Source organism: Lepidochelys kempii, chromosome 26 (assembly GCF_965140285.1).
Source record: "Lepidochelys kempii isolate rLepKem1 chromosome 26, rLepKem1.hap1, whole genome shotgun sequence".
NCBI lineage: Eukaryota > Metazoa > Chordata > Testudines > Cheloniidae > Lepidochelys > Lepidochelys kempii.
Genome location: NC_136405.1, coordinates 1,288,000 through 1,310,258, shown reverse-complemented (window position 1 = coordinate 1,310,258; position 22,259 = coordinate 1,288,000). Strand labels below are relative to the sequence as shown.

General features: G+C 38.6%; 1 protein-coding gene and 1 long non-coding RNA gene across 8 annotated transcripts in view; one reads left to right on the top strand and one right to left on the bottom strand.

Moving 5' to 3' along the window:
• Positions 1 to 22,259, top strand: part of IDO1 (indoleamine 2,3-dioxygenase 1) — a 60,969-nt gene that overhangs the window by 16,665 nt on the left and 22,045 nt on the right. Inside the window, exon 2 of one of the 7 annotated variants that reach the window (XM_073325305.2) lies at positions 6,827 to 7,065. The exons of the other annotated variants lie outside the window; for them this stretch is intronic. The gene's annotated coding sequence lies outside the window, so the exon portion shown is untranslated. The remainder of the gene's footprint in view (positions 1 to 6,826; positions 7,066 to 22,259) is intronic. 7 annotated transcript variants of the gene reach the window in all.
• Positions 21,151 to 22,259, bottom strand: part of LOC144929904 (uncharacterized) — a 60,307-nt gene continuing 59,198 nt past the window's right edge. The window contains exons 3-4 of the long non-coding RNA XR_013635068.1: positions 22,109 to 22,188; positions 21,151 to 21,744 (exon numbers count right to left, since the gene is read on the bottom strand). This is a non-coding gene — a long non-coding RNA (uncharacterized LOC144929904). The remainder of the gene's footprint in view (positions 21,745 to 22,108; positions 22,189 to 22,259) is intronic.

Genomic DNA, 22,259 nt, shown 5'->3' with positions numbered 1-22,259 from the left:
TAGTAACAGATTACATTGAGTTAGCTCACTGCCTGAACATCTGCAGAGCATGGTCTTTTGCACGGCGGTGTGCATCGGTTCTGAATGCTGCTGCTCTCACTACCATGCTGTAAACATTTGTGAGCACGAGTGGCATCACGGGACTAAAGACCTGCAGTATGACCAAAGGAAATGCCATAAATACGGTGTTGGGTTCTTAAAATTTTGCCGACTTAAAACCAAATACCCCTGTAAGGAGGGTGAAGTCAGTTTCCTGAAAATCCCCTCCAAAGAAGTAATGTATTTTTTTTTTATTGTTAAAAAGCCAGTGCTCTGTTTTACAGCATTGGTCATGTTGGGAAATTGACAAGTAATAAATAACCTCTGGCTTTCTCTACTTTGTGAATGGACTAAAAAGTTGTAAGGAGAGCTTTATTCCAGGGTAGGCCAACAGGAGACCACCGATGAGGTGGCATCATATTGCGTGCTTGTAGGACTGCCAAAGGGGTCCTTCTTGGCAACCCAATTGTAAATTGAAGCCAGGTGTTGCTTAGACCAAAAAGCATATTGTATTTGTTGTTTCATTAAATAGAATGTTTGGTTAAAAAAAATCACAAAATATTATGTAAACTTTCACTGTTTATATATAAAATGTTTATACACACAAAAGCCAAATAATGCTAAATAGTCAAACTAAAACTGATTCCCTTCGCTATTAATGGCAGAGCCTGCCTTTTTTTTCTAACATTCTTCAGGTAATTCCAGAATAGAAATGGGAGCGTGCTACTCAGGAGAATGAAACAGACTTTTCTATTGTCTTTAAAGTCTCTGGTTCACACTATTGCATGTTTACACTTTAGCCATTTATTTTCAAACACATGCAGAATGTGCTCATAGTTTTGCCTGTACCGAACTATCAAAAGACACAGACTCCTTTATCCTCCACTTGTCACTAGCACATCGGATGCCTTTAAAGCTCATCCTCATATGGCCTGAAGCAGCAAATCCTGAACGATGGCACTGGGAAACAAGCCACCCGTGTAAGGCCCACGTTACAGCAGGGGTCCCCAAAGGCAACCCTTGTTAGGATGTTAAACTACAGCAACCAGGAAATTGACCCCTTCCTCTAGGAACAAGAATTCTCTATCTTGTATGACTTCTACAAGGGAAAGTATGCCAAGCAAGTCTTGATGAATGTGATATTCCAGAATATTGCAATAGATTTTCAGTGTGGTGCCAAGATGATGATGTTTCATCGTACACAGATGTAACTATAGTAATGGCCCTGGCTTTGGCCTGGAGTTCCATCTCCTGTGACGAACGGATACCGCGCGGCTCTTTTGCAAAGGCGAGGCTCACGGTGGGTGTTGGACCAATTATGGCAACAAAAACAGGTTTTGCCAGATGCTGTCCGTCCTGTAGGTACTGTACCACTAACACACTGATTATGGTAGCATTTCTGTTAATGCTACTGTGTCTTATAGTTGCCTATCATCGTATATAGCAGCTGTTTCCATTATATGTACTATTCGTCATTGCGAAGGATCCCAAAGCCCTCGGTGCTTACTGATGTGTTATCTTAGGTAGGGATTTCCACATCCACTGCTGATGTGCAGGTGTGTAATGACATGCAGCAGAACATGTGGGATGGGGAAATAAGAATAATTTTGCGTCCTATGGAAGCTGCAGGGGGAATGTAGGTGTGACGTTATTGATGTGAACTGGGACCGTATAGATCCTTGTCGGTGCGACCGAGATCCTGTAGTGGTGCCGAATCTCGTATAAAAGGTGTCTAAGATAAGGTTATGGTTTGCTGGTTATGATGAAATACAAACATGATACACGCGGACAGCATAAAGTTATAAGTATTGGCTCCATACTGTCTGTATTTCAGACTTGTGCTATGCTTCTGGGTGACACCCCAGACAATGGGCCATCGAGCAGGCTACGCGGTGCTGATGCCAAATTAAGGCCCAATGAATGTCCATTAAGGACCGTGGGCCATACAGTTGACCCTTGTGACTTGGCAAGGTATGCAGCGACCCGCCTATGGACCGAATTCTTAGGGTTTTTCAATGCCTTGCGCTAGATAGCATGTCTTTGAAGACAAGATGGGGGAGATGCATCAGCCTTTTATAGTCTCTTGCCATGTGGTCTCTGCTTTCTTTATCCCAGTCCTGCTTCTTGCCACTTGGGGAACCTTGCTAGAAACTGAAGCTCTGAACAAAGGACCGAATGACCCATCCCAGCTGCGGATGTACTCCGGAGACTTGATTTGAACCTGCAGTTAATTCCATTGCTGCTACAAGCCTGAACCAAGAACTTTGCCATTACTACATGTCATTGATTCCATTTAACCGATTCTAGCTCTCATCTATATCTTTTTCCTTTTCATGAAAAAACCTTCCGATTCTAAAGGATTGGGAACAGCGTGATTAGTATATCAACCTGGGTCTGGGGCTTGGCCCTTTGGGAGCGGGAGAACTTTTTATTTATTTATTTCCTTCCCCTTTGACCGGGGTATTGGTTTTCATAACCATTCATCCCCATAATGAGCGGCACTGGTGGCGATACTGGGAAACTGGAGCGTCTAAGGGAATCGCTTGTGTGACTTATGGTTAGCCAGTGGGGTAAAACCGAGGCCTTCTCTGTTAGGCCGGTTCGGTTTGCCTTCGTCTGCAAAGGAACCCCAGCCTTTGGCTGGAACAGCTCTGCTTTAAGCAGCTTGTCCCGAATCGGCATTCTCCGTTGGGTCCCACCAGAATCGGCATTGGTACAGTAGGCAAATGTCACGTAGGCTTTTTTACTTCCTTGGAGGTGACACCCCTACTCTTACAAAAACACCAAGGGGTCTTTAATGACCAGAAGTAGCCAAGAGCAGGGTGTTGAGTCTCTCTTGGGGAAGTCAGCGTGGATTCTGAAAACAGAATAGACATTGAGCACAGATTTCTGACAGGACCAGCGCCCAGGAAGTGGGAGGTGACTAAGCTTTTCTGCAGTTTACCCAAGCTCCTTGTGGCTTATACCGGTGTCAATTAACCTGTACAGCAACAACAGGCACGTCCATATCGAAATAGCACCGGACGGCTCTAGGCTCGGACGATTCCTCGCAGTTGCCGGAAATGACTGGATTAATCGGCGTTCTGAATAACGTGCCCGTTTGTCTCTCCCGTCACTTACGCTTTTGCTTTGCTCCCGCCAGGCACAAACCAAGTTCCCCCGGTTCGCTTCAGAGAAGCGAGCGCTCGAAGGGACCAATTTGGCAACTGCAACGTTACATTTCTGGTATGCACATCTGCTCTCCGTAAACTCAAGTAGGTTTTACATGTTAATAGGTTGGCTCTACTGGAAGGCTGAAGAGCTACTTAATTTAAAGAGTGAATAAATGTTTGTTTATAATTAGGGTCATATGAGGAGAGAATTGTAGTGGCAAGCAGTGAATTGCATCTGTGAAACAGTGTGGGGTCATGAGTGAATGAACGTTTTTGGTAAGGAGGCGTGAATTTGTTCTTAAATGTATGGAAGTTAAGCTTGCGTGCGTGGTGAGATCGCGGCTTTCGTATCCCGTAACAAGAACAGTGGTAGGAATACATCAATAGTGTAGCCTTTCCTCTTCGGGGGACTGAATATTCAAATGGCTGGCCACGGTCTGGAATGTTTAAAAAGCTTACAGCGCTCTGAGGTCCGAACGCTAACTCCGAGATGCAGTTTCTCTTGGCTTAATGTTCAAAGTCAAAAAGGATCAGGAGCCAGAAGGGCTCTCATAGTTGGTAGCGGGTCTCCCTGAACCCTGAAGCAGTGTGAGTTCAGGCCCCTCTTTTGTCCTCCCTCATACTAGGCTTTTAACAGCCAGGAAATTGAGGTTCTACTGTACTTCTCTGTTATCACCAGAGTTACGAACATCTTGGGAATGGAGGTTATCGGAACTGTGGTCAAAACGTTACAGCGGTTGTTGCAAAGGTGTACAAGTGAACATTGACACATTTGAAACTCTACTCTGCTGACGAAAAATGCTGCTTTCCCTTTATAGCACTGGGTAAAACTGACTACTTTTTAAAATGAATTTTTTTTGCGGTGGGGTGTCTCTGCTGCTGCCCGATTGCGTACCTCTGGCTCCCAGTGAGGTGTCGTTGACCGGTCAGTTTCTCACTCCAGAAGCTTGGAGTTATGAGCACCACTGTATTGAAAACTTAGTTATGAGTGGGGAAAAAAATGAGTTTGGTTAAAGCACCCCAAAAAAGGGGTAAATCTATGGCTCCGTTTATCTGTGTGTGTGTAAAGGAGGCCAATTTTAGGAGACACGTGTACCCAAATTTAAGTATATAAGCAGAAAAATGTGAAGAACAAAAGGGGTGATGTGGTCTTGAGAGTGTCTTACTCAATCTTTTCTTCCAACATCCTTTGTATAAGAGAAGATGAGAGTTTTTATTCAGACTTTATTAAATGATTTTAAACTGGATTTATTAGCAGCCTTTTACAAGCATCCTCGCTGCCTTGACGACCGATGTAAGCCACAGACAGGTGGTGAGCTTGGAGGGTTATGACGACGGGGGGGGGGGGGGGGGGGGGAAAAAGCTGGATGAAGGCTGAATTTCTAACGTAAAATTAAGCATAGTTGAAAATAGTTCTGTAGCCTGAGACTAAGCACAAGTGTGTTTGTTTTCCAGTCAGAGCTCCTGTAGTCATTCAAAATAAAATTGCTTGTCGGAGGTGTTTTTCCCCACCCTCCGATTCAAAATGTCACATGTGTCTGTCTTCTGCAGGCAGCGGTGCCCGTTCCTAAATGGCTTTGGAGTTTCTGGTATCTCCCCTTTATACCCATGTATTGATAAGTAGATCATTCACCCCCCTGGATTTTATGTAGCGGTGCAAATCTGCTGTACGATGCGTAACTACTGTGTAGTAGACATTCAGTCCGTCTTACCTAGTTACGCAACCGTAAGTTTGGAGTAAGACAGTTAGATCGTGACAAACTCTAAGATCTTGGTTTAAGAGGAGAGTCATTTCCATAGGTTGTTCTCTCCTTTAATGGTGGATTGTTTTTAGTTCCTCCTTGTAAACAGATAAGCATCAGCTGATTTTCTAGGGGGAAGAAGTCTAGTAGACCGGTATCTGAGAGCACCCTCCATGTAAAATCGAGAGCAATAGCTGGGGGGGTGGCAAATCACGAGACCTATAGATATGAGGGAGCAACACCCTCTGATAAATCCCACTCCATCTTCGTGTCCTACAATAACCAGAACTAAATTAGTCTTTATCTCCTTGAACTAAAATAATGTGGCTATAGCTGGGGGCAGGGACAGTGAACTTTCTCACAACTGTTAGGTAGTGCATTTGTTTCTTCAAGCACGTCCTTTGTGGCAGAGTGCAATGACAAAAAGTCATCCTATAGTCCCATGTGTAGTGTGCTCTTTCGGGGGGTCGTCTACGGGCCTGATCCTCAGCTAGTGTAAATCAGGAAAACCACATCGATGCCCAAGGGAGTCTGTCAATATACCTCTGTGGTGGTTCTAGCCTGACACACGTGGGTATTCGTACTGCAAGTCTCTGAAAGGGGGACTGTCTAACGGTAGCTGTGACATACGTATCATTTCAGTTTGGTACGATAAAATGCCAGCTGGGAGGGGGAGGAGGTGCTGGGTGTTTGTTTTTGTTTTTTAATTGATTTCTTTTCTTTAGAAAAACGTGTCTCTAATTTTAAATTGCATAATCCAATCACATGCACGGTCACCTCAGGCGTGACTAAAAATCAGTCAGAGAAAGCAGTTTCCTGTTGTACCGACTGGATTTGTTTGTAACACAAGCTTGCCTTTTACTGCTGGTTGGGGTGAAAAAGTATTAAGAAATTTTGGTTTTTATAAGTACTATGTGCAAAGCTTGTTTCAACAAGCCTCTAAAATTTGACTACCGAGCCCTAAATCCTTGGGTTTTCTATATTAATGTATCAATGTACAGAAGTAAAACACATTCAAAACTGTAGCCATTAGAAGGTTGGTGAATGCCACCATTTTTATTATTTGGGGTTTGTTCTGCTACTCATGGACTTTAATTTCCAAGCATTTCAGCAATGCACTGTTGGTTTTGGTTAGAATGAGGTGGTTGGTGGGGAGGGGGAGAGAGACTAGTACAGGAGTCCCGAGTAGCAAAACTTTGCAGTCTTTGCTCCTATTAAGAGAGACAGGTATAAAGGGAAGCTCTTCTTGGGAAAAAGTTCAGACCCTTTTCTTCTGGAAAACAGACAGTAGTAGACCATTGTTTCTTGTCCTTACTCCTGCTTTAATAATAAAAATGTAATAAATACGGTCTATTACTAAAACTTGGACATGTCCTTTAGTTCATGTTAAGTGGACTGGAACTTTGTCGTTTAGTTATGATGGGAGTTAAATGGCATAATCTGTTTTCATTAACAAAGCATTATGGGGTGCAACCTCACAGGCAGCGAGCCAAATTCTTGATTGTTTTTTTTGTTTTCTCCCAGTCAGTCGTACTCAAGAGGATGAATATTCACACTTGTACACAGTTTCATCATGTTTACATGCATATAAATATGACATATTTCTATATATTCATCCTAAAGATACTTTATGCTAGATATTCCAGCTGGCTCGATGAAGTTTGAATGTTCCTAGGAAAGCTCAGATGTGCATTGGTGTGTCCCAAACACTCACGAGCATAATGCTTGTAAGTAACAGTGGACTGTGCTGTAGGAAGCACATATGTTCTCTACATACAAGCGTAGGGTGAAGGGGTTATTCAGGTAATCGTTGACCAAATCTGTCTTGAGTACTCCCAAACTAATAAGTAAGTACACAATGGCGTCTTCTACGAACGATTTGGCTTTTTGCAGGCTGTGTGACTTCTCTAGACAGGTAGAGACTCCATCTTGCGGCCGTGATGTTGCGCACGAGAGAGATTCTAAAAGGCCCCGGAAACCCCTCCATTTGGTCTTCAGCTGGCTCAGAAGATAGCCTCTGCACCCAAAGAGATGCCTGAAAGAAACTGGAACAAAGCACAGTAACTACAGGGGCGATCCAGACCGGGAAGGCGTCTAGTCTATCAAAGAAGCTGATCGGAACATCTCCGTGGGTGAGATTTACTTTTGTTTCATAAGCAGACAATGTACCCCGCTTATTTTGTACAGAACAAACACTACAAGTCTCCTACTGTATTAGGGTTAAAGAAACACTTTTACCTGCATTTACTTTAATCCTTATATATGCACAGTTGTGAGAACCAAATTAAAGCTTTATAACCCACAGCAAGTAATTTTGTATAGAGGGTGGACAAAGGCGTTGAGTGAATTCCTGGGGGAGCACAGAGAATTCGATCAGAGTAGTGTTAAATACTCTAATAAGTAGTAATTGGGGTTTGGAGCCCCCAGGGAGCGGGGTGCGCGTTTTTCCGTTGGGGCTGCGGTTCCGACCCAGGTCAGTTTTGTAGCAGGTGCAACCAGGCAGGGTAGTGACGTCCCAGGCTGCTGAGGAAAATGGGCTTGGGGTAGGCTCAGCACAGCAGGTGGCAGTCCGGAGGGGAGGGGGTCGTCTCTGACCCAACTTGTCGCACTGCCTACCCTGACGCCTGCTTTCCCTTTAAATCGAGCGTCTGAATGGAACTTCAGAGTGTGCGTGCGCCCACAGCCTCGTAATCCATGTTGGGGGGGGTGTAATGTACATTCTGCTGTAACAGCTTTCATAGGCTTGTGCAGTTCCCGTATAAACACACAATGGGAAAGGTGTGAGTAGTGGAAGGTGTAGGAAGTAAAATATTGGGACTTGGTATCAGTGGAAGAGCGGCTCGTTTTATTTAATTTTTTTTTTTGTATGCACAAGAAAACCATTCCTTACTCACTGTCTTGTGGGGGGATTGTCAAACTCTTTGTTTTAAGATTACACCGCTTTCATACCCCATAGCGGACCTCTGTAGTAGTCCATCCAGGCAGGCCCGTGTGTAGAGAAACTTCTTACAGGAAGTTTGGCCACTAGGGTCATTGATCAGTAACATTACTGACCATCTGGTTACTTTATTTTGACTGACTTCTAGTCTGATAATTCATTACTTTAAGGTGGGGGGGGAGCGGCGGTGTGTAAGGTTCCAGTTCATCTACGAGTGGAGGTATTGGGAGACTCCTCTTACCCATTCATCGAGGGGGAGAGGAGTTCAGTGTTCTCCTCGCAGTTGCCTCTAGCTGGACTGAGCTGGCAGAAAGTCTGGTGCGTGTCTTTTTTTGCGTAATGAGGAAATAGTGGCGTCACTGACCCGCCTGCTCCCTGAAGACATGGCTTGTGAAAGGGGAAGTTTCACCCCTTCATCTAAAGGGGGGGGAAATACACCTCTGTGGTGTTCCCACTGTAATCTGTGTTTGTGCATCCTTCCCCCTCCCATATACTGTGGGCATGCAGCAGCAAGAACAGTGATTGTGAGCAGGGCTGGGCCCTCCCAGACTGTAAAATCAGAGGATTGGGAGGCAGTGTTGGCAGTGGACCTCCTCCTCCTCTTCGTCCCCTCACAGATTTCAGTTTTTACAATGCTTCTTACCTGTCAGTGGAGCATGGCACCGCTCAGAAGCTCTCTCCTTGTTGACCCCTGAGAGCAACATGCCTGTTTAGCAAAGAGGCTTTTGCCCTTATCTTGAAGCCCCTTGGCCTGTGGGAGACTTGGTTGTACGCTAAGGAGAGCTAGAACACCTTTGCTGTCTGCAGGGTACGTGTTGAGGAAGATGGCTTTAGTTTTGTACTTTGCCTGTCCCCATTGCAAATACTGGGTAGTGATGTGCTGTTTTTATGACCTACATACTGATATGCCTGTTCTGCAAGGTTCAGCAAACTAGGAGCGGAGGTGTTTCTTCAGGTGTTTAGTTTAAAAAAAAAAATATATGCCCAGAATCACTCAAGCACTTGACCTAGTTGTTTTGTACAAGGATTCAAATGTGTGTGGCACGCAGTGGTATGCAATTAGAGTCCACTTATCAATCTAGAGCTAAATATGGATGTGAAATGTGGCTGTAAAAGATTTTAGGTGGGAGTAGCTGTAATAGGGCCAAGGTGGTAGATAAAAATGATCATAGAAACAGTTACATATTTCAGCCTACTGATGGTCAAACCAGGCCACATTTGGCATACCGGTCCAATGACCAAGGAAATTGCCGCTGTGATACATCTTCCTCAGATCTCGGCGCACGCCATCTTTGTCTGTGTTTCAGGAGGTAGCCTTGGCATTTGCAGCCTCTCTCTTTCTATGTTCCAGATCTTCTACTGGCTCCATGAGGTTGCTTTTTCAGTCATAAAAACACAGTCCATGTGTATTGAGCAAATGACCCAGAAAATCTTATGTACAGTTGCAATTTAATTGCTCATGAATCTATCTTGCTGTGTGAAAGAGGAGAGGTAATTTGTGTATCTGTTTGTATGGTCAGGTTTGACACATGAGATTTAAGTCCGTGTACACACACATTGACTGACTGTGTATAGATTAGCTATTTTGAGTAAATACCAGGTAGTAGAACGCTATCACACCAACATTTTTATACTTGAGTACCATGTTGTGTTCTTACAGATGAATCTACATTAAAATTTGTCATGCATGGATAATTGGGATGGTTTTCAGAGATAAGAGGGAGTTACTACAATCTGAGTTGACTTTAAGACCGATCTGCGTAAAGCAGATAGTGTAGATGGGATGTTTCAGAGTAGCAGCTGTTAGTCTAAGGTGCCACAAGTCCTCCTTTTCTGTTTAATGAACGTAATAAGTTGATAGATTTTTCATGTAGATTGGTTTAGTCTGTATTCACAAACTGGTAGGTGATAAACTACTTGATCAAGTTGAAACTACTCCAACTTCTATCGGAGTAGCAGGTTTGTTAAAAATGCAGGGGTGAACTGTTTAATTGTAAAAGATCTCCATTGTGTAAAGGGACTCAACTTGATAAACCATCCCAAATGGAACCATCAACCTGACTGAGCCAGCATAGTGTGAACAACTACATGGTTATGCTCATTTTACAAATTACAATCATTTTATCCTCTTCATTGTTTGTTCAACTTGCTATCACTTGATTGATACAATTATACCATAGCAAAACTACTACATGCTATCGCTGCACAGCTTTATTAACTAGGTTGTAAACAGTTTAGGTCTTCTGCATCACTATTTCTTTTCTAGTAGTACTCTAGCTTGAGATGTCAAATTAAACAAACTGATTATAGTTAACCATCTATTCGTTCTCTTTAACTGTTTCCTGTGTGGATCGAGTTCACTGCTGTCATCTAAATACCAAGATCTGTTACACAATTTCTTAAGCATGATATGTGGCATAAGCATCTAGACCATAATATGAGATTGTACACTAGTAGTTGAATGAGCAATTAGGAATTGCTCAAACATTATACACTCAACAAGAAGTCACACCAGTAATGTAACAATTGGTCAAACTACAATTAAAGTATGTAATCAACTATCTTGGCAGCTTACAAACCATACTTCAAATACTTGATAACCTAATACCTTACTTTGGGTATGATGACCAGCCTAAACCTAAAGACCTGTGCATGTTAGTAGTTTGATACCAGTTTAAGAATTTGAGTACATGCACAATAGCTGTGTGTAGTTAGTGTGCACTACTCAATTGAAAAAGTATCAACCTACTACCATTTACACTCTAACCCAATTATTCCTAAATAATATACTGTCAAATAAAAGGTCAAGTGATAATAGATACTAGTATCTATAAACTAAAATCAGTTGTTAAATCAGGTTAAGATTAGTCAGACAACAAATCTTACCAATATCTGCTAATCAATTTGCTGAGACCATTTTTACCCTAATCTCAGAAATGATAAACTGTCTAACAATGAATAAAGATCAGGTCATGCAGATTACTGAATTCAAACCTGACTTGTCCATTCAGTGAGATTTATGGTTGAGTTTCTAACCAACAGATTAACAAGTAGCTGTAAATTAACAGGGAAATTGTACATCACTCACATTAACTGTCCCACTGTTTCATCGGATTAGTACAGTGGAAAACAAGATCTGTAACAAGGATTACAGATCTAGAGTAGTAGCTGTGTTAGTGTCTACAGTGGTACAAGTGGTCATCCTTTTTGTGGATACAGACTGAACTATTCCTTCTAGTTGTTGATAGAAGTGTTTAACAAATTTGAGCATAAGCTGTTTGATCACCAAGGGGTTTAAAGTCAAGAAACAACACATCCACTGCTTTCCTTTACTGAGTATCAAGTATTCTTGTCAGCAAGTTCAAGTAAACACTGTTAATACTTGAGTTACTTTATAAGCAATTGCTTATAAGTACTTTGTTGAGTTAGTCTAATTCATAAGTAAAGTACTAACTCAGCACAAGTCACTTTGTCTTGAAGGTTAGTTTACAGTACTTAAAAACACAGTAGTACTTAAATAGGAAAGTACAGATACATGTACATTACTAGGTCAACAGTTCCATTTAATGTACATTAATCCAATTAAATGACAGCCTGTACATGTAACATACAAACTGTACTTGTAATCTGTAGTTTAAACATTGTAAATGTTTGTAGTTTCAAGTGATGAAATAGTTATACTTCACTATAGTTAGTTTAGTTTTAATGGTTTAACTATCATGGTGTACACCATGATAGTTCAGTTTCAACTAATTACATTACACTAGTTGTCATCTAACTTTATAGATGACTAAGTCACCTTTAGTTAAGTTGTGACACTGAAGTTGAAACTTTAAGGTACTGGCAATGTTTAGGGTTAACATGTGAACAGTAACTTGAAGTTTTATGTACAGGTACTGGTGAACAAAGTTTGTACAGTTATGTGAACACTAATGAAATTTTTAATGAAGTGCAACTTAAACTACGTTACACAAAGTTCATTTGTTTGAACACTGCTGCTTAACACTGTACACAGTTAGGTGTACTTTTCCTTGTATAGTAACAGTTTGTTAAACAAAGAAAAGTACTGGAGTACATAGTGAGTGAGTTTAATTTCCTTGTAATGTTTATACTCAAACTCAAATTTTACACATTGTGAATAAAAGAAAAGGAGGACTTGTGGCACCTTAGAGACTAACCCATTTATTTGTGAGCTACAGCTCACGCTCAAATAAATGGGTTAGTCTCTAAGGTGCCACAAGTCCTCCTTTTCTTTTATTCACAATGTGTAAAATTTAATTTCCTTTATAAATATATTCTGACACACTCAAATTATACAAGTGGAACATTTCAAACACTTTAAAGCTTGTTCAGGTGTAATTATGTTTGTACTTTACTGGTACTTCTTACTGTACAACTGGTAGTTTAAACAGTATTATTTGAGTATAAACTCAAACTCAGTTAAAACTAATGAAATGTAATTGTGTTTTGACTTGGTAATTGTGTCCAAGAGTACATGTAAAAGTCAAAACACAGTTACCAAGTACTTCCTTAAGTCAACTGAACACTTTTCAACACTGAGTACAATAGAGTCTCTTTAACATTAAAGAACAGTTAATGTACTTGTAGTTTGACATTCACTCAACTCAAAACAGTACATGGAGTACTGTTTGAACTGAATAACTTTATCTTAGTAAAGTTAAATCACTGTTTCCAAATGAAATAAACAATTACATATGAACTGAAGTAAAATGTCTTTGTAGAACACTGAATTGAACACATGGTACTTACAAGAATAAGCTTATTCTTACCAGCTTAGGGGGTCATTTTCTCAATGATCAGTTTCACTTATTGGTTTGTTGTAAACATGTGAGTAAAGCTTAAACTTCCCAAGGTGCAAAATACGCTTAGTGGTGGCAGCATACGGTTCAACAAAACTGGGGGATATTTTGGAGGGAAGACCTCTCCAAGCGGGCTCATTCCCTAAGCCCTACAGCCCCCTTTCCTGAGGAAGGCTTGATTAAGATCCTCACCAATTTGTACAGGTGAACACAGACCCAAACCCTTGGATCTTAACCTTAAGAATCACCTCTGTAGCCTACAACTCTCTTTCTCAACACTCAGGTATAGTCACCATCCTTACTTGATTCTTCATTTACCCTGTAAGAATGATCACATCAGATTCAAAACATCATGAATCCCTATAAGCTACATCTCAACCTACAAAAAGACACACAAATAAGTGTGCTGAATGGAATGTATACTCCTATTTTATCAGCCACTTTAGCTAGATTTTTTCAAACCTGGAGAGGGGGAAACAAAGGATCTTGTCTCAATGGTTCTGGCCAGGAGGGATTTTATAGCACTGTAAAAAGTTTGTAGTCGGGTACAGTTTATACTGTACCCGACTACAAACACCAGTGTAGATGTACATGTTCTAACCAAACTAGACTGAAATGTTTAACAAACCATAAAATGTAAAGTATACTAAGTAAGTGTCTTCATATAAACTGAGTGAAATGTGAAAAGGTCACTCCACACATTAAACTGTTGTCAAGTTGGTGTAATCAAACTAAACTGTAATGTACACTACTTGACCTTTATAGTTTACACTTTACGCACTTAAATCTGAAGGTAGTTTAACTGAATGTGAATATTTCAAGTTATTCAAAGTACAAGACAGAGTTGTTACCAAGTTTGTAATGTTTTTATAACTACTTGTTAAAAGCAAACCTTCCTTTATATTTGTCACTTAGTAGTAACTTAAAACTGTACATTAAAGTATGTTACGTACACACTTCTGTAAACTGTACAGAACATTACTACCTAGTTTTAAACTAAATTATCAATATTTAATGTACTAACGTTTTATGAATAGTAAAACTAGGTAAACCAAATGGTTTAAAGTTACAAGGAAAGTGCACTTTTGTCCTAGAAATGTGTTAACCAAAACACAAGCATAAAATAGTTTACAGCACTTTTTACTAATTTGGTTACACTAGTTCATGTCAGAGTTAGGTTTGAACATTAAAATTGTATGTAGTACTAATATAAGTGTAGGTTTGGAGTTCAGTAGTTTTGTTTAGTGAAGTCTGTTCTACGCTTTAGGTTTGTGGTTTACATTTGCAGGCTTTTCAATAAAGTTCACTGGTTAGTAAACTGTACAAAATGCTACCACAACCTTCAGTTTCAGTACTGAAACTGAAGTTACTTTGAACACCTTACTGTACTGTTGTCGACAGTGAAGTTGAAGTGACCTAAGGTAATTTGTACATAAATGTATGTTGTCCTTATACTTAGACTGTAAAAGTATAAGGTTTATACTTGAATGCAAACTAAACTTTGTCTGTTCACTAACATGAACAGTGTGTTGGTACTTCACTCTTTGTACATAACAGACTAGTGTGTTAAACACACCAGTTTAATCTACTTTTGTTTGAAGTTGATGGTAGTTTAAACCCAGAAACAAGCTTTAGTCTAGAAGTAAACTTTCACTTAAACTTTTTGTACTTTAAACTCTGACTACACTTAGTCTGAAGTACAAACTCAAAGGCCAGTAAAAAGTGCAGTTAGAATACTGAACTCAAGCTTCTGTTAGTGAAAGTTTAACAACAACAACGTCTGTTTACAAGTAGTACACTACTTGGAACTAAGGCCAGTCAAAACTACTTTACAACTCAACCAACTACTTAACATCCAGACTTTATTAAACAGAGAACACTTTTAATAAACAGTATGTCCTAACTAGTGGAATGTTCTGTTTAAAGCAAACAAAACTAGGTTCACTGAGTAGTTTGAGACTTGGAACTAACATAAACAAGTCTCAAAGTAGTTGTTTTAACATAACATGTACAAGTTTTAGAACTGTTTTAGTTTTCACTACAATCTGTAAATGTATAACTGCATAACATACATATGTCTAGAGAACAACTTTAGACTAAAGTGAACTAACACAAAACTGAAAAGTTCAAACTTAAACAGTATTTTACTTGTCTCAGTTCAGCAAAGGTTTACTTTCAAGCAAACCTGTTGATGTTTAACAACTAAACCTACTGTTGAAGTTTAACTTCGGTTGACATAGTAGTCTCAGTTAACTTACAAAGTAAACCTTAAACAGTACACTTACTTTACTTTGTGGTTTACTTGCCATCAGTTCACTTGGTTCTCTGTTCATCAGCCCTAAGTGTCTTAGCACATATGGTCTGGTAAGTTAAGTAAACTCTTTAAGTGTAACCTGTAAACACGCAGTTGGTTTGTAGTTAGTTATTAACCGACACAAGGTAACACTAAAGTGTACTCAACTTACTCCTTAGGATGTTCTCAAGTTACCTTTTAAAGAATACATAACGTTTGTTTTAGAACAATGTTTATACTCATTTGGACACTAGGGTAAACTAATCAGAACATGTGTACACTGAATAGTATTCAATTACAAAAACAGTTTGAATAATCAGAACATGTAGAAAGTAGTAAACTATATATACGAATGTAGTTTACTATTCAAAGTTACTTCAGTTTAGTTTTAACCTTAATAAACTATACAATACAGTATAGTTTGTAGTATATAATGTAACAAGGGTAAAAGTTTAACCAACTACATAAGATGGTACGAGATTTACCCTTTAAACCACATCAAACTAGTGTACACAGATGATGGGGAAAGTACTTTCCCCAATACTTTACTTGCTTACTTGACATGATCAAATATATGATTATTAATATATCATTGGTCTGTACTGAAATCATCCATGATATAGACAAAATCACTCTCTAAGATCTGATCATTGATGGTATGTAAACTTCATAATCTGATCATGAATCTATAGAGTACTCTGCTCTAGTTTACTCTAGTTGAGAATCACATTTAATTGCTCCTAGTTACTTTCCGTAAGGAGAATCTAATCATGTAATACCTGCTGGAGATAATACAGTAGTTTACAATTTAGATCCTGACAAGTTTACACAATTACTTTGGATCTCTGCAGAGATCCAATCACAAAGTTTAATCTAGTTAAATATGTTTAGACCTTTAGATTAGAAATGACATTAGTTTTTGTAATCATTTATAAACATATCTAAACTCATATCTGATTGAGATTTACACAGAGTTAGAAACATCAAGCAGTTGTCAGTAAGTGCTTTCAGACTTCAACATTAGACATGTCTGTCATTCAAAACTAATGATTATGAACTGTAGGCAGAATTTGAAGTCTGTCTTTAATTTATCCTAGAGATCAAAGATTTGAGATAGATAGCTGTTTGACTGTAGAAGGTTAACACCAGTAACATGTTCAATGTGTGACTACAAAACGAGTTGAAAACCTTAGCTGTTTAGTGATATCCAATGACTAGAAAAACTAAAATCAGTTTGAAGATACATTAAAAACTAGTTTTTAGTTTACATTGAGGTAAACGGAAAACTAGTTTAGTTTTCCATTTACAAACTAGCTCCAATGAGTTTGATATCAGAGTTCAAGAGCTGTTGAAGTAGGGTAAATATACACAATCTACACAGTTTAAAATGTAAATGTATAGTTTTACAGTACTAAAACTAGTTTAGGTAAAACTGCTTTCAGTTAAAGTAATGCTACAAACCAAATTAATTTGTAAGTTTACATGCTTTGTAAGGTTTATACTCCAAGCATTTGTACATGAAATGATTAAAACGTGCTTAAGCTAACAAACTATAAACTTTAGCTCTGTATATCTAGTTTCTAACTACAGTGATGACAAATTTGATATCAAAGATTTCTAATCTAGTTTTTGTAAAGTTTGAGAGACATCTTCCAGAAAACATTATGTAGCGTTAACCAGATTCTCAGAGTTGTAAGTTTCATATTAAACTACAAAAGGGAAACTGAGTTTGTTGTAAGTTACGCAAGAGAACTCTATGAAACAATGAACTCTAATGAAATTGTTTGAGTTGTTTAACTAGATTTAAACATCTTATCAAGTTTATTCAAAGGGTGAAACATTTCTGTACTCACCTAAACAAACTAACAAGATGTGTAAACAAGACTTAGTTAGGTAGTTGGAACAGATTAAAAACTGTTTGTTTGTTTACACTGTTTGATTCAGTACTAACAGTTAGATTAGTTATATGAATGTACAAACTCAGTGTACAAAAACACAAACAAACAAACCTATAAAATTGTAGATGTCTAAAAGACAAATTTAGAGTAAACCAGGAAACTCCTTGTTTTAGACATCTAAATCAGTTGTTTATACAGATTTACTTTAAAACACAATGTATGTGTGAATAGATTAAAAGTTTCTATACTAAACTCCATTGAATGAACAAACCACTGAACTCCTTGAGTAGTTTGAGCCAGAACACCCATTTTTTGGCTGTAACACCCATGTTACAAAACATGGAATGCATGCATCAGGAAAAGTGAAAGCCTTCACAAACAAACAATCTCTCACAGAAATGGGGCTTCAGGCCCTCAACATTTCTCTAATTGAGTGTCCGTCTTTCTTTCTTGGGTTTAGCATTACAGAGGTTTCCTATAACTTAGGATTGTGTCTTGTGAACTAAGTAAATGTTTTGCTAAAACAAAGATTGAGTATATAAGACTTTTTGTAGGATAAAAGTTGTATGGATTATTTCTGTGATGACTTTTAAAAGTCTAAGGCAGGGACCAACCAGAACAATCTTTATGGTCACCCTTTTATTAACTATACAGTTAGTACCTTTTATTCTTGTAGGAGCTACCAATATCTTTGATTCATGTACCAATCTTGTGCTGTACTTTGTGACAAATCAGTTGAAAACTAAATTACTACTGGATGATCAGTTCAACTTTGATTATAGTATTGTTTACTTCAAATTCAACAAGTAGAATCCTAAAGTATTTGTTAGAAATCATACAACTTGTTTGTGTCAGTACCAACTGTATTTCTCAAAACAAACTCTCAAATGTTTACAAGATTCCATCTACACCTCATCCAAATTGATATCTACTCTGGAATCAGAGTGTAAAGTAACTTAAACATCTCATATTACCCAAACCTTTACATCCAAACAACTGAAGATGATAAACTGCAATTGTAGTAAGAATATCAAGATATGTTGAGATTCGTCTGTTCAGAGTTTTTAATCAAATCATCTGAGATTCTCTAGTATTCAGATAGTGTTACTTATGATTGTACCTGTACACTAATCTAAAACTGGATCTCACTGCTTAATTCCAAATTTAAGTGATCAAAATGTTTTCAAAACATTTTGATCCCTACTGACTCACTAGGTGAGTGTAACATTTCTACTTCTTAAATCTCAAAACTGAAACAAATATGGTTACTTAACTATGACTGTCAGATAAGTAATATAAAACCTTAGTGACTAGACAACTTATTCAGGTCAAACAGTGACTCAGTTTTTGAGAGAGTTTGTAGTTAAGTAAAAGCCAAATAGTTTAAACTATTAACTAGTTTTTAAAAACAAGTAAAACCCAGTCAACCCTGTCCTATAAATGTAATCTAGACACTGAATGCTGCTACTCAAGCATAAACCATGACAGAAGTATGTAAAGGGATGATAGTAAACATCTTTAGCAAAACCATGTTACCAAGATATCCTATCCTTTGTTTTAGTTTACTATTGTTTAAAGAATCTTACAAATGCTTTGAAGACACAGAAGTGGTAAGCATACTCCTCAACAAGACTCTTGACACTGTTTTAGTGTCTATATCACTTGTCATAAGATTTGTTACTTTCCAGATTGGTATACCAACTTGAATGTTGATTTCATGATACTAATTTAAAACTGAGACATGGATATATCCATCTATCTTCTGAAGATTGATATATCCAAGAGACTAATGCACATGACTCTAATGATAACTACAAGAACATCTAGATTTAATCTTTGAATTTGGCTGAACTCAACAAACTTGTTTTCCAAAGTGCACTATAGTTTTGTAAAAGATTGTCAAAAAGAGTTAATTGTTCATGTTTGATTTAGTTTTCACACAAACTCTTATCCAAACTAAAACAATCAGAATCTATGGACAGTGTTTGTCATCTGATTATGATAATAAACTCCATATTAGAAATTCAGCTGAGTTATCATAATCAGTATTTATAGGGAACAAACATCCTAGATTCTCTAGAAAAACACTGTCCATAGATTCTGATGACTGGTAACATCCTAGATCCTGGTGTTTATTCTAATAAACACAAACATTTTTAAACACATGATTCATTAAATACTGATAAACACATGCCCAAGGTGCCACTGGACTCAGTTAACTACTGGTAGTAACGCAAAATAACTTTTACCCACAAAAGCTTATTGGATCAATACCCTTAAACACACAAACCACTTCAGATGCAATGTTACAACAACAACAGTCTCAACTAGAGTTTAACAATCTCCATATCAAAGTTGAGGATTAGTGAGCAAATTTATCAGTATCTGAACACTGTATTTCCTGATATCTGAGATTGTACCTCACAGATCTGTATATTATCAAAGCACCTCAAAGTGTTAAAAATAGTTGATCTGTTGAACTTACGATTGATTCTTTCCTTGTCAGTTGTTAATCTTATTGATCAAAACTTATCGTGAGACAAAACATCAGTCAAAATCCATTTTAGTTGATATTGTAGGATCTTACTGAAAACAAGATTGCTATATTTAAGTAGGGTGATCTAGTTGTAATATTACCTGATGTTTCATGTTTGTTTATTTTATCACCCTACATAGTTTTAGTTCTCAAGTGTGATCTCAACCAATCAGTTAACAGTAAATCCAGGTAATATTATATCAGGTGACAAACTCATCCATCTAAAACATATGAATTAACAGTTTTACTTCTGAGATTAAAGATCAGACAAATCTACGGTTTTTCACTCTACATCATTCTTGAGAGAGAGAGTCTAAGAAACAAAACATAATCAGTTAACAATCTAGTGTTGATCACAGTCTGCATAACTGGTTGATAACATGGTTGATTAGTGTTTAGTTTTCAGAATATTCTCAAAGTGTTGAAATTTCAACAACACTAAACACTTGAGAACATCTCATCTCCAACCATCATGTTTCAGTTACACTGAAACACCCACATGAATAAGGTTGAACCACCCTGATTGTTAATTTCTAACATATTAGTTCATAAAAAGGATTGAGGTAGTAGAAATTAGATTATTACACCAAGATTTGATGTTATCAGACTAGAGTATTAAACATCCTTGTGACAAAAAGTTCCTCTAAACTCAGTTTACTTGGATCTTATTAAACTAACTATTTGTGTTTCTTGTTCTTTAGATAACTACACTAAGTCTGTTTATTATATTATGGATTAAAACTTGTTCTGCAGTGAAATAAATGTTTTAATTTCTAATTGTTTAGTTCATAAATACCACACTTAGATCTCAAACATACAGATTGTGTAATAACATATGAAATGGTTTGTTCCAAACACTTGTAGCACATGCTTGTTTGTATCTTCAAACAGATTGGCATCTACATTTACAAGCTCACAACTAATTGTACATTTATGAATGGTGTTTGTTTGTTGGAAAAAGATAATGTGTAGAGATCTCATTTGTACCATGTGGTTACTTTGTGTGTTTTGTTCGTTCGTTTGTTGATCAATCTCTACAAACACATTCTCTACAACTGAATCTCTACAATCTTGTGTGTTTAGACATACAAAAAAAGCCAAGCACTTATGAGATGTACCAATGACTAAATAGGTCTTTGACTTTGTGCATTCCTGTATATGTCAAGCACATCAGACATATATAGCACTCAGCAGCACTCAATGCCTGTCCATGCGAGTGGCAAAAATTCATACGTTATCAAACTATTTAACTTTGTAAAACAGTTGTATCTGTATGTGTGTTAGCATCTGCAAGCAGCCAGATCTGTCCACTGGATTGAACACATATTTAGTCACACCCTATGATACATAAGGTGCACAAAAGTGCACGCAGAACACCATTGCATACATACACATTTGTGATTGTCGACCATGATGATGCACCAATACAAACATTTTCTCATCTGATCACACATTCAGGCTCTCAAAGAATACACATACATAAACTCAGTCAGTAGCCTGCAGCATCCGGTAACCATACCCCCATAGAGACTTCTTCTAAATGCAGGACACACCCTACAGTAACATGCACCATGGAACTTCCAGTGCAAGGAGGCACAATTAAACACAAAGTGAGGTAATCGACATCTACTTCTGTTGCATTCTTTGCAGCAGCGGCTTGTGGTGTAGACTGACTGACAGTAAATGTGTCTGTTTGAGATGGGTATAATGACAAACTAGTGCTTGTTCCTAACAGTATACTCAGTCACAACAAGGGTGAATGAAGAACGGAAACGTGACTGCATGTGTGTGGGTATGGCCTTTGTGCTGTGAAACTCTTCAGATTCTTTGTTTAGTGCACCAGGAGTACGGAATTGAACGATCGCTATGGGGAGGCCCCCGCCGCACTCGCAACTGAAAAGAAAAACAACAACAGGCCCCAAAAGAAGAGCGGTGGCGGTGCAAGCTCTTGGTAGACTGAAATTTCGTGCACGTGTTTGCTTATTGAGGGATGAGAATTGCCCTTCTTGAGATTTACATGCTGCACGTAGGTCTGAATTTAGGGCCTGGCTTTGTACAGGATGGAATTTAATCTTTTCTAGCAAATTGCTGTTTATTGTGAATTGGACCCAGCTCCTTTAATTCCATTACCGTGCCTTATGGCACGTTTACTCAACCGGCACGCAAAGAACTGACCAAGTTACGAGTCGTCCCTGTGGTACACATGTGCTCCATCCACCCAGGACTGGAAATTCCTCCTCCTTTGGAATGGAATCCTCCTATTAGTATGTCTTTTCCTCATCTACTATTTGCAGACTCTGTATTTCTTCTTCCACTCAACATTTACCTGTAAAATATGGAATTAGCTACATATGTTCAGTTTTTGCTTAAACTAAAGTCAGGGGAGAGGGGAGGTTTCTTCCCCCTGACACACAAACTATAAGGCCCTTATCCCAACAGGGCCAGGTGTCAAACCTTGCCTCCCCTTCCCCATGGATCTTCCCAGTGAGTACCCCTTGTGACAGGATCCCCAGGATGCAGCCTGGGACTGTGGGACCGCTGTGCCCCCTTAACTCACAAGCAAAGCATTGAGAGACAGCCCAGGCGAGAGACAAGCAGCAAGCCCCTCGAGGCGCTGTGATCGCTCAGCACAACCGCATTTGGAGCCCCGCACCCTGCTAGATCGCATGAATGCTCCCATAGCCACTTACTTATGAATCACACGGAGAAAAGGCACCACCCAAATCCCTCCAGCTCCCGGCTCTCTACCTCAGGAACGTACCATCTTGTGCTGTTCAAGACAAAGCGGTGAACCAATTAGTATGACATGTCACAAAGATAAGCAGTGCAAATTTATTATTT